The sequence below is a fragment of the Phacochoerus africanus genome, chromosome 7, assembly GCF_016906955.1.
Source record: "Phacochoerus africanus isolate WHEZ1 chromosome 7, ROS_Pafr_v1, whole genome shotgun sequence".
NCBI lineage: Eukaryota > Metazoa > Chordata > Mammalia > Artiodactyla > Suidae > Phacochoerus > Phacochoerus africanus.
Window position 1 is genome coordinate 89,709,031 of NC_062550.1, and position 13,415 is coordinate 89,722,445.

Genomic DNA, 13,415 nt, shown 5'->3' on the forward strand with positions numbered 1-13,415 from the left:
ATACGGAGGAGTTACTGCGTGTCAGTCACCATCCTGTTTTCCACAGACCAAAAGATCACCTTGAAAATTCCATGGGAGAAGAATCAGTAAGTTAAATAAAGTTACACTGGGGACCTAAAGGCGGAAGTGGGCACTAATTCCTGGGATATGAAAGAGATCTGACTTCATAAAGGAGTCTGAAAGGGTTACTTGTTGACCAAACTTCTGATATCTAAACAAAAAACAAAACCAAACAAAAAAGTTTTCAACCTTTAGCAGGGGACGATCAAAAGATTAAAGAGAACTTGTCTTTGAGCAACCAAGCTACTATTCCAACAGAAAACTGAAGTCATTTGCTGGAGCAGATGTGCAGACAGATGTAAGGCAGAGTCTATGGTGCGATGGAAATAAAGACCACCCACGGGTATGGGCAGGGAAGCAGATTATCTGAGAAGGATAATCACTTTTCACTAGGAAAAGAGCCACTGACTGTCATTGTCCCCATACAGGAGGAACCATTGATAACACTACATAGTCTTAAGTAGCTAATAGATTAAAAAAATTATCATCGGACTATAGCATCTGGAGATCATTCTAATATCATATCTTTTGTCACCTCAATATAGCTACTTAGCAGGAACCTGCCACTCAGAGTGGGTTTTTTGTTTGTTTTTGGAGGGGGGCGCTATCTCACAGGTACATTTATTCCTGCATGGTAGCGGCACTGCTGCAAGTGTGCATGACATCCCAAGTTCCCACAGCTCAGCCAGACTGACATTCTATCCAAGAAGAGGTGGCTAATGATGGCCATGAGCAGGTACAGGACTGGAAGCTTTCCAGGCTTTGTTTCTTCTCTCAGCACTCATGAGTTTATAAACGATGAAGCCCATCATTCTTCCATTCCTACCCAAATCTCCTGGTAAACTTGGGTATATTTTCAGTAGGGCTTCATGGGGGTCCAAACATTCTTAATAAGGTTTTGAAGCATCTCGGTGCAGGACCAGCAGCTCAAGCAACCTCGACCGACAACCGATGACTTAGAAAGGTCATTGAGTGCTCAGAATGGTTTTTAATGGGTGAAAACAACTAAGGGCCCCTTTATAACATAAGAAAGGTGACATACTTATCCTTGATAGTGTATTATTCTTGACATGCTGCCCACACTTCATGACATAGAAATCCAACAGAGTAGGTTGGGGTCCTTTAGGCCAGGTATAGGCCAAGTTTTAATGTCTGCAAGATATGTCTTTGTGGTTTCTTTGTGTATTTGTTTCTCCTCTGATGAGTGCCCAAGAGACTTGAATCATCTCTGGCACCATATAGTCACTCAAAAACTTTTTGTTACATTGAATTGAATTGAGAGGTATAACATAGAGCATAGATACACTATATCTAGAGCCAGAATAACTGGGCTTGAGTCCTAGCTCTACTGCTAACGAGCCTGATTACTTCCTCTTTAAAAGGAGGATGTTAGGTTTGTTGTGAAGATGAGATGGTTAGAATACACTGAAAGTACTTAAGCCAAGAGCTGGCCTGTATTAATGCTATGCCTGGCAAGTGTTTGTTATGATTGATATTGATCATGTCTCTTAGGTAGTGACAAGTCATGAGCCTGTGATTCTGGCACTCAGGTTTCATATACACCCACAGATCTCAGAGCAGCTTGACTTCAGGCAACTTTTTTCTTCAGCTATAGTGCCTGCTATACTTCCAAGCCACTTCGATTGCTTTCTGGTTCCATCACTTTTCCAGCACTGCTCTTGCTGTGGTCACTACCAGTCCCTCATTGTCAAGTTGAAGAGTTCTTTTCAAATGTCATTCAAGTTGACTCTTCTGGAACATTTATAACTCTCAACCATATTCTTCCTTTTTGAATTCTTTTTCTTTGGCATGAAAACCGTCCTTCCTGGCTCTCCTCCTAACTTTTAGATACCTTCTTCTTGGTCAGTCACCATTGCCATCTCCTCTTCCTGAACTTTTATCAAAATAACCTATTGACGCAGCAACAAGTTTATTCATATTTTTGCATATGAGGAAATTGAGATTTAGAAAGGGTCACACATTGGAACTTGGCTTAATCCAAGTCAGTCTGACTTCTGCGTCTGCACTGATAAATCCTCTATTGTTTTTCCAATTAGACTGAATCATATTATAAGGAATCGTGGAGACCATTCTAATAAAAATATAACATTAATAACAACTAACACTAACATTTTAACTCTTTAATCCTCAAAGAGTACTATGAGGTAAGGACTATTATGCCATTGTACACATGAGAAAATCAGGGTACAATGTATTAACAATGCGAAGCAATTGGCCTTTATTCCATCAGCAATTAGAAGCTCAAAGTAGGAGTTCCCGTTGTGGCGCAGTGGTTAACGAATCCGACTAGGAAGCATGAGGTTGCGGGTTCGGTCCCTGCCCTTGCTCAGTGGGTTGGGGATCCGGCGTTCCCATGAGCTGTGGTGTAGGTTGCAGACGCGGCTCGGATCGCGCGTTGCTGTGGCCCTGGCATAGGCCGGCAGCTACAGCTCCGATTCGACCCCTAGCCTGGGAACCTCCATGTGTCACAGAAGCGGCCCAAAGAAATAGCAAAAAAAAAAAAAAAAAAAAAAGAAGCTCAAAGTATCCTTAAAAGGGAAGGAGACATGACCTTGCTCAATTTCTATAGAAATATATATTCCAGGAATATGGAGGATAGATGGAAGGGATTATTTTTGTGCACAGAAATCTGTTAGTAGGCTGTTAAGGAGAGTCTAGATTAAATGATGAAGGTCTGAGTAAAAGTTGTGGCAAAAAATGATAAATGGAAGGAATGTGTAAAGACATTTATCAGATATTATGATCAAAGCTTAATGGCTGGTGGGATGTAGGTGGTGGGAAGCAAAGGAAGGGTGTTGTGGAGGTTCTTTGCCTGGGAGACTTTATAGACCATGTGTTTGTTTCGCTGCATACTAAAATTGGGGCATTTAGCCTTTCAGACTGGCCTCGTGCCCTATTAGTCTTAATTAACTGGGTTCATCTGGAGAAGCAGGTCCCCCGCCTGTGTGCCACCACGGCCTCTGCTGCTTTCTCCAGCTGATGCTTGCTGCACAGCCACCTTTTCCCTGCAGCCCCGTTCTGGCCCAGGGAATAGTGTTTAGGCTGCTAGCTCAGTGGCTACTCCAAGATTGCTGTTCAGTGACATGGCAACGCTCTTCCCCTTCTGCCAGGCACCAGCTGCTGCCTTGCTGGGAAAATAAGAACTTAAAATTATTCTTGGCTGTGTCCTTAGTTCCTTCACAGCATTGGACTCATAGACTTTTATATCCAATCCCACACTCCCCACCCCACCTGCACTTTCGTGACTGATACTATAAGATTGCAGCTATTAACTTTTGGCAAACTTGACTTTTCTAGTCTTTTCTCTTCTTGCCTTATTTTGGAAGTTAACAAATGTGTATTGGGTGCACCCTGGGATCATGCCAAACTTATGTGAGCTGCTATGGATACAAAGATGAATAAGGAATATCCCAATCTTAAGGATCTCCCAGGCTGTTGGGGGAATTAAGGAATTAAGATAGAGTTTAAGTACAACAGTGAGAAGTAGGGAAGGGAGGCGCTGTAAATAGCTGATATTGGCATAGTCGGGGGGCTGTCTAGAAAAGCTTCGCAGAACATTAGGCATCCAAGATTAGACAGGCATCACTGAAACATGGAAACGTTGCTTGGGTAAGGGCATAAGTGGAATTGTGGTGCAGGGTTAATAGGGTGAAAGAATGTATGTTCAGAATCAAGAAATAGTGCTGCTAGTTTGGGGACCAACAAGCAGTTCCATATGTTCCTAATGTAGAGTACAGGAGAATGGGGAAAGGTATAGGAGAGCATTGAGGGATGAGGCTGGGGGCAGAAAAAATTGTTAAATCATTAAGAGGCTTGAATATCATGATTTGGAGTTTATCCACAAGATAATAGAAAGACCTTTACAGGTTTAAACAGGAGGGTGATGTGGTCAAATTTCCTTCTTATGAATTATTCAGCTACAATGTGGAGGGTCAAGGACAGAGAAGAGAATTCTTCCTTCCTTGTTAGGAGGAAGTTAGGAGGCGATAGAAGCCAACCAAGTAATAGCTATGGAGATTACACAAAAGAAGTAGCATTAGGGAAAACATGAAGTGAAGGGATTTATAAGAAAGTGGATTTTATGAGAATTGGTGACGGACTAGATTGGGGTAGGAGGAGAACAACAGTGCTGGATTATTTCTTGGGCAATAGAGCTTAACTGTCTTTGAAAATAAGTTCCAAAAAATCCAATCTCATTGCTACACTATTCCATGAGACATGAAATTTAATTTCTCTCATATTCCTTGACTCGAAGTCTTGAAGCTTCTTTTTGGAATAATGGCCTCTAGTAATATTAGGTATGTTTTTGAACACTGAAGGAGGTTCTGTCATTGCAAAAAAAACAAAAAAAACAAAAAAACCAAAAAACCTAAAGCATCCTGATGGATCTTTATGGATGATCAGTGGCAGCAGGAGCCCTTCTCCCTTCACAACTCAGGAAACTCTCTAATGTACAGTGCTCTGAATAGCACAGCTGCTCCCCTTGGGTGTGGACTTGTTTGTTTTGACACATATCTATGGTGAGAAGAAAAGATTCTAAAGACCTGTTAAATCTTCTCTCCATCGAGACACCTACCAGTTAACTGGATAATCAGTTAGAATCCTTCCTTTCTTCTCAAATTAAATGCCGTGCATTCTTCAGTACTACCTAAATTGCCACCACATTCATTAAATCATATCCAACACAAGCAGACTTTGGTTTTTTTCTCATCTATTTTAGTGTCAGGCCCATCCGTCTTGTCCACTTGTTTCATTAGTTCAAGGAGTCTTGGCTGTGTACTGGGCATTGATATTGTCCCTGGGGATGTGGAAGGGTGCAGACCCAAATGCCTGTGCTCTTGGAGCTTACATTGGTGGGAGATGGAAGATAATCAGGAAGTAAACAAATAAATGCACCAGATAATTTCAGAGACTGAAATGATATGAGGAAAATAAAAAATAGAAAAAGTTATTGATGCTGGAGAGGGCTGGATAATTTAGATCGGTCAATACAAAAGGTCTGATTGAGTTTTGAGAGGTCAAAACATAGAAGCTAGCCATGCCATGGCTTTGAGGTAGTGTTTTTCCAGACCAAAGTCCTAAGTTTGGATTGTCCAGTGTTGATGAATGCTCCAGTGTGTCTGGAGCATAACATATCCAGTTGACTTATTGTATTCTCTACTTTTCCATATTTGCACTCTGTGGGTTTCCAGGCTAATTGGATTATTTGCATACATATTGTTTCTTCCTAAAATCCTACACTCCTTGAGGGCAAGGGTATATCATAAACTTCATCTATTTTCCCCACAACCTCTAGCACAATGCTAAAAATGTTGCTAGATACTCAGTAAATTCTTGCTAAATTCAATTGAATTTGCAGTAATAGGATTGTTTTTCATAATATAAAGGGTGAACAAAAGAAATACCTGCTAAATAACATAGTGGCACTACTACAAAGGTTCCAAAATAGATTATAAGTTGCCCCTCCAAAAAAAACCTTGAAAGATATACTTTAATTTTAGTGGTTGTCATCCTCTGATTTTTTAAAGAGTCATCTGAGTTTAGGAAGTCATTTTCTGTGACAGCTCTCCACATTTTTGAGAGGGAGGAATCTACCAGGACATGGCTTTGGTAATTACAAATGATTTCACTTACTGCTGAAAGACAAGGGCAAGAACGAAAATAAAATTTATTTTCTGTATTCAACACCTAACCCTCTGGGGACAAAGGCAGGGAGGAGGCGCAGTGGACAACCTTGAGTCCAAGAAGGAGTTGATGAGAGAGAGTAAATCTGAACGACAGTAAGCCTAAGGAGAGGAGATATTGGTGAATAAGTGGATCCAAGGCCAGAGGAGCTGATACACCAAGATAAGCTGGGTGAAAGATAGAATAAAAAATAATGGGAGGCTGAGGAATGTGGTTAGACCCAAAGCAGACAGATCTGAATGCCCAGATATTCATCTTAGAAGTAGACTCCCAAATAGCCAATTAGAGTCACAGAATCATTTTTATCCTTATCCTTTGGCAGACTCAAGGATGCACATTCTTCCCAGAACAACTCACAGTACAATTTCTTTTCATGTTCATAGAAAAGAACAATGCATATAAATGCATAAAAGACGTTACCTAAGAAAGAGAGCTCTACTTCCCTCATAATCAGAGAGATGCAAATAAAACACTACACTGCACTACACCAAGATTCCATTTTTCACCTTTCAGGTTGGCAAAGGTTTCAGTTGGCAAGACTGTGGGAGGTATAAATTGGTATAATCCCTATGGGTGGCAATTTGGCATTATCTATCAAAATTATAAATGTATGTTGACATTGAACTACCTTGGGGAATTAAGTCTATAACTATATTTACATACAGATAAAATAACATACGTACAAAGTTATTTATTCAATAGGAGAAACAGAAAACACCCAAACGTCCAATAAACTATGGTATAGTTATATAATGAAACACAAGGTGGCTGTAAATCAAATAACCCCAAAACTCTAAATCTCTAAAGCAAAAGCAAAATGAGGACTTTCTCTATGCACTGCTGGGAAAGGGCTGCAACAGGAAAACAGCAGGTCCAGTTGTGTATTTATTCATATGTTTCCCTTTCTGCACAAAAGAAAAAAGCTAAGAATGTATATTTGTATTTACTTATATTTGCATGGGGAACCTGTAAAAATACACAAGAATTCAGCACATGTGGGTGTCTTATAGAAGGGTATCTGAATGACTGGGAGACTGCACAGTTTTTAAGTGTACACTGCATTTATGTGGTTTTCGATATCCATGAAAGAATTCCTTAATCAAAGACATTGTAAAGTCTTTGTCTTCTTGGCACTTATAGTCTAGTAGGAGAGACAGGTAAAAAGAGACAGTGAGTATATAACATAGTATCTAATAATGGTAATTACTAAGAATAAGAAGCAAAGTTCCGTAAGGGGATGGTTAGTAAAAAGAGGAATTATTTTAATTATCTAATATATGGCACAAACGAACCTTTCCACAGAAAAGAGGAGCTATTTTAGATAAGGGGGCAAAGAAGGATGCTCTGAGAAGTCACATGAAAAAGGCAAAACTGAATAAAGTTAGAGGGGACCAACTTGGGAAAAAGTGGTCTGGGCTGAGGAAATAACAGTTGCCAAAATCCTGCAGAAGGACCATACCTATTACACTAGTCAGGGTATTTTGGAGAGATAGCTGGGGGCAAGATGGTGTAGGACCTTGTGGGTCTTGGTGAGGGCTTTGGATTTTGTTCTTTATGTAGTTGGAGGACAATATACTTTCTATTGATGCCCAATGCTCTGCTACTTCTTCTAGTCCTTTCTCTGTTCTGGCTCTATCTGCCTCCCACCCAGCCAGGGGGGGAGGATCACAGTAAAAATGCTACCTTATCCTCCTGTTGATCTCTCTTGCCAATCTCCATCCTTGAACAACTTTCACCGTTCATTTCTTTTCTCTGGTGGCAGAACAAAAGATAGACTATGAGCCCAATGCCATGTTCCACCACAAATTTATGGTCTCCAGCCTCCTTTGAGCCTGAGTACATAGCCAATTGTTTTCACTTTTTATTAATTTCCTATTGCATTCATCACAACAGGTTCAGACCTCTTCCCCTCTCAGCCCTCCCCTCAGTCACCACATATTAGCTGATGGCCTCACCTCCTGCTTTAACAAAAACTGAATTCACTGAAGTTCCCTTAACTGAGCGTGTAGCGACCTTTTTCTGCCCTACAAACCCACTCCACTACCTGTTAACCGCGCTTTGTGAGTGACCCAAGCAGAACCCTGGGAATCATCCCTGATCATCTCTGATCCCTTCCATGCTTGTATTCAACTAGAGCCTTCACGCTATAGATTCTACCTCCTAAATATATCTCAGCGCCAGCCCCTCTCTTCCATCCCCACTGCTGCCTCAGATCAGTCCCGCACCATTTCTTGTCTAGACTATTATACTATTCCCTGACCCTAGCCCACTGAACACACACACACACACACACACACAATTGCCAATGAATATAACTGCTTGTATCTCCTAAGTATCTTCAGAATAAAATTAAACTTCCTTGATAAGGAATAGCAAGTTCTTTATAATCTGGTCTCTCTTTACCTCTCCGGGGAAAAGTTTCTCAACTTCTTTCCTCTTCTACTACCTCATCTGCAAAATGGGGATATTAACAGAGTAACCTCATGGTATTGTTAAGGAGTCAATGTTTGTCTCTCTCCAAAATTCCTATATTAAAACCCTAACCTTCAAAATGATGATTTGGAGATGGGCCCTTTGGGAGATGGTTAAGGTTCTATTAGGTCATGTGAAGGTGGGACTCTAATGCTGGAATTACTCACTTTATAAAAAAGATATCTCCCCTCTGTCCCCCCGCCCCCCATCATGGGAACACACTGAGAAAAGACCAAGTGAGGACAGAGTGAGAAGCTGGCCACCTGCAAGCCAGAAAGAGAACTCTCCCAGGAGCTGAGTCAGCTAGCATCTTGATCTTGAACTTCTCAGCCTCCAGAACTGTGAGAAATAAAAGTCTGTTGTTTAAACCACCCAGTCTATGGTAGGTATGGTGGCAGTGCAAACAGACTAAAGATTAATGGGAAACAACACATGTAACTTCCTCTGAAAAAAGCTTGACCATGGTAAGTGCACAGGAGAGTTACTACGATTAGCATCGATTTTCAACCTGTACTCACCCCCTTCCCACCATTTAAAAGTGCCAAAGACTACTGGAGTTTCTGACTAGTCTGCTGTTTTACTCTATCAGATTATGCATTCTGTCTGGAACACCCATCCGTGTTTTTAGGACTCAGCCCCCTAGGGCCAGGCTAAATATCTGTGTCAGACAGAAACAATGTATTGTGTTCATGCCCTGGTATGACCCTTTTCCTTCAGTATGGGCAGAACCTGTGACTTGCTTAAACGTGGTTATTTTGTACTCAATTATGTTATACACAGTTGTAGTTCCTATCTTGCTGCAGTCTCTCTCTTCCTTGCTAACTTCGAAGAAGCAAGCTGCAAAGATGGAGAGTGCGTCATGGCAAGAAATTAGGGGACAGCCTCCAGCATCACCTGGCAAGAGGCTGGGACTAGTTTTGCAGGAGTCTACAAAGAACCGTTTCCAAAAACCATGCGGACTTGAAAGAGGATTTTCTCACTGTCAAACTTCAGGTGAGAGCACAACCTCAAGTCACATGTTGTTTGTAGCCTGTAGCCTTGTAAGATCCTTGAGAGGACCCAGCTAAGACCTGGCCCACAGGAGCTGGATGAAAATAACCATATGTGGTTTTGTACTGTGAAATTTGTAGGGATATTGTGTAGTAATAGATGCTAGTACTCTGTCCATCCGTACTTTCAAAGCTCTGCAACTGGCCTTGATTATCACTCGTATTCCTCGCTATTGGAAGTTTCTGCTTCCTTTGGCCTTGGAGACCTGTGACGAGATGGTTACATCTTTCTCCATACCCTGAGAGACTTGCATGCAACATAGAGGCTTGTTGGCGCTTCATAAATATTTGTTGAATGCATTTCAAATACTTGAAGACAAGCAGTTAGATTCTTGACTGGGTGCAAGGGGATAAAACTTGTTTTGCAAGTATATGAAACTGAAATAGATCACAGGGAGACAAAAATGACAACTGTATGGTGATATGTCTCATGTCAGCTTTTCAAGGAGTCATCTTGATTAATGAGGTCCTTCATTTGTGCAGTCACTAGGAAAATGACAAAAAAAGGGTCTATTTCCTCTTCTAGTCTACTTTCAAAAGCGCTGGCTTCTCGTTATGAATAATCAAATACCGCTGTGAAAGAAGGGCAAACTTGAAATGACTAACTTTTAGCTTTTGAGGCCTACTATTCAAGTGAAGAGTAAAATATTCCTTTTATAAAATTGATGTTATGATTTCACTTGGATAATTTAATGCTTTGCAAAATGACAGTGTTCTTGTTCAATCTTCTGGTTAACAAATCTGTTTGAGGAGTTTCCTTGCTAAGAAAATTTCAAGCGATTGTTTTTTAATTTTTTAGAGGGAGTTGATGAAATCAAGTAGGATATTATATATATATATTTTTTATAAATGTATTTCCCATAAAATTATAACACAAATTTCATGCAGAAACCGCAATGACTTATACTATTTATTTAGAACTAATCACTAGTCAATGCATATTTATTATAAATACAGTGCAAAAATCAAGGCTTTTGGAATGAAATGGTGCAGCTTTTCATCACAGCTCCCACTGCTGTGAGATCTGTCACCTTGAGGAGACCTTCTAATGAGGTAGGGAGCACTTCTACCCCTTCTCTTGTACTTAAAGCCTAGTGAAACTTATAACAGGACTGGGACTATGTGATTTGGGACCAATTTTCCAGCTACTACTTAACATAGTACTGAAGGTCCTGGCCAATGTTGTGAGGAAAGACAAAGAAATAAGAGAAATGAGGATTAGAAGGAAATATTTTTTTAAACCAGAATAAAACCTGACAGACTATTAGAACTAATAAGTGTTTAGCAAGGTAGCTAAATATAAGACCAAAGTACAAAAATGAGGAGCAGTTTCTACAAAACCAAGAAGTAACCAGAATATTTAATTAAAATAAAAACCATCCACTAGAGCAACAAGCACTAAGAATTTAAAAAAAAATTTTTTTTTGTCTTTTTAGAGCTGCACCCGCAGCATATGGAGGTCCCAGGCTAGGGGTCTAATTGGAGCTGTAGCCACTGGCCTACACCAGAGCCACAGCAATGCGGGATCCGAGCCGCATCTGCAGCCTACACTTCAGCTCCCGGCAATGCTGGATCCTTAATGCATTGAGCAAGGCCAGGGATCGAACCCACAACCTCACAGTTCCTAGTCAGATTCATTAACCACTGAGCCACGATGGAAACTCCCAACAAAGAATTTTAACCTAAACGAAATATGCAAGACTTCTATGGAGAAAAATCTTAAAACTAGAATAAAAGAGAGAGAAGATGGTTTATCCCTTATGGGAATGTAAATTCTTCCCCTAGATTAATCCACACAGGTGCAATCCCAATCAAATCTCAGTTGGGTGTTTTGAAGAACTCAGTAAACTTAGTCTAAAATTTGTATGGAAAAAAAAAAAAGTTCCCAAATAATCCAGGCAACATTGAACACCATAGTTAAGAAAAAAGGACCTGTCCTATTGTTATTGAGCCGTGTCACCAAGCCACGGTGAAGAGGTCAATGCTCCCTGACTTTATCTATGGAGTTAAGTTCAACACAATCATTGTTTTGTTGTGATGCATGTGTGAATTGTGATGTGCTGATTCTAAAATCCATCTGGAAGAGCAGTGAGCCAATAACAGCCACAGAATGCCTGAGGGAGAAAAACTATGTGGGATTGTGGCACATAAAATGTCGAAACTTTCTCAGAAGCTTTAGTAATATAGTGTGTCATTACTGCAGGGACAGACAAACTAATCAATGGAACAGAATATAGAACTCTTCAGGCAGACTCCCTAATATATGGAAATCTAATGACAGAGATGATACCACAGAGCCGTGAGGAAGGACTGGATCTTACAATTAACAGTGCTGGGAGAGTCATTCGTATGGATAAAAAAAGACCTTGAGTTTTATATCATACCATTATACAAAAATCAATTCCAGGTAGGTGATAGATAAATATGAAAGGCAACACTATAAAACTTGTAGAAGACAATATTAGAAAATATATTTGCAACCTTGGGATTAAGAGGGATTCTTAAACAAGACTTTTAAAATGTAAAGCATAAAGGAAGTTATTGATAGATTTGTCGCATTAAGTTTAAGAATTTCTCCTTATCAAAAATGATCATGAAGAAAATGAAAAGAGAATCTATGCATTGGCAGAAAATACTAACTATTGTTAACAGTCAATGCACTAGGGATCAGGATATATATATATATATATATATATATATATATAATCTAATATATATAATCTATTTTTAAAAGAAACCATGAGTGTTTCTGGGCGTGGAGATCCTCTTAGGATCTGCCCTGTAGGACTGCAGAGATGGGCAAGTGGGCCTGAGTAGGAATGCTAAATGTGAACCATGGGACTTTGAGGGCTCAGGAGTAAGTGGCTTTTACCTTAAATATTCCTCATAAATTAAATACTAAAATTGAGGTTATATTTTATGGCTTAAAGTGACTGTAGGAGTTTTGCTTAATTAAGAGATGTTGAAGACATTATGGGGCCTGACCATGTTTCCAGGTGGGGTGGAAAGAACTTTCTCACTGTACAGACTTTACAGAAATGTTGGGAGTCAAAGCTTATGATTATATACCATAAGTCTCACTCATTCGACTCACTTCATAGGGTGGTTGAGAAAATCAAATGAGAAAATGAATATAAACAGACTGTTGCAACAAATATTAGCTCATACAGTTATTACCTTATTAAAGGGTAGCATTTCAAAATGTTTTGTTACCTTCTTTGTATTACTAATAGGAAAATTTTCACATGTATAGATCTACTAAAATGTGATAATCGAACTTAGGAGAATTTACTAGATTTGTTATCCATGAGAGATTGCAGATAATCGAAATTTTTAACATTTGCAGTGTTTAACGTGCTTAGTTCAGAACAGCCATCAAGGCAGGCACCTTCCCCAGGAAGAGAACTGTGGAAACAACAGCCGTTGTGTGCAAGTTGCCATTACAAACTGAGAGCTGACTTTTATTCTTAAATGCAGCCATCATTTCATCTTAACCTTTGCTTCCTAACTTATGTCTGTGTGTATCACTTATTTCCTTTTTTGGGGAGAGAGACAAAGGGCTCCTTCTGAAGTTAAAAATTGGAAACGTTGGTCCTAGGTTTCATCTTTTTCTTTTGCTAAATTAAGTTTGGTCATGACCCCAAACAAACAGAAACAGAAATGTGGGGCAAAGCTAAGCCTCTGGTGTTGAGCCCAATAGAGGATCATGGACTAGAGTCAGGGACCAATGAGAAATGTCAGGTATTAGTAGTAATAATAAAATGAATTAAAGTAGAAATTTGGAGTGCTAAATTTTATCTGTCTGTCCTTAGGAGATGACATTAAGATCATTTGAGGAAAGTGGGACAAGAAAAGACTTGACGTGATCTATCTAATAAGTAATTTCAAAATAAAGAAGTAGCCTTTTTAAAGGTAATAGAAGGAAAGATAAATTTTGTACAGTGTTCTACCGAAGGAGAATTTGGCAAGTTCATATGCATACAGGGAAGAACAATGCTTGATATCCAAATATCAAGAACTAAATACAGCCAAAATGTACATTTGCTTGTGTTATTGTTTTACCTCTTTCCTTATAACCTTACTTTTATGCTTGATGCATTAAATTATGTTCATTTTGAATCTTTATAG

General features: G+C 39.6%; 1 pseudogene; it reads right to left on the reverse strand.

Moving 5' to 3' along the window:
- Window positions 1-776: 776 nt before the first annotated feature.
- LOC125130487 (ATP synthase subunit ATP5MJ, mitochondrial-like) lies at window positions 777-967 on the reverse strand (annotated as a pseudogene).
- Between the last annotated feature and the right edge of the window lie 12,448 nt (window positions 968-13,415).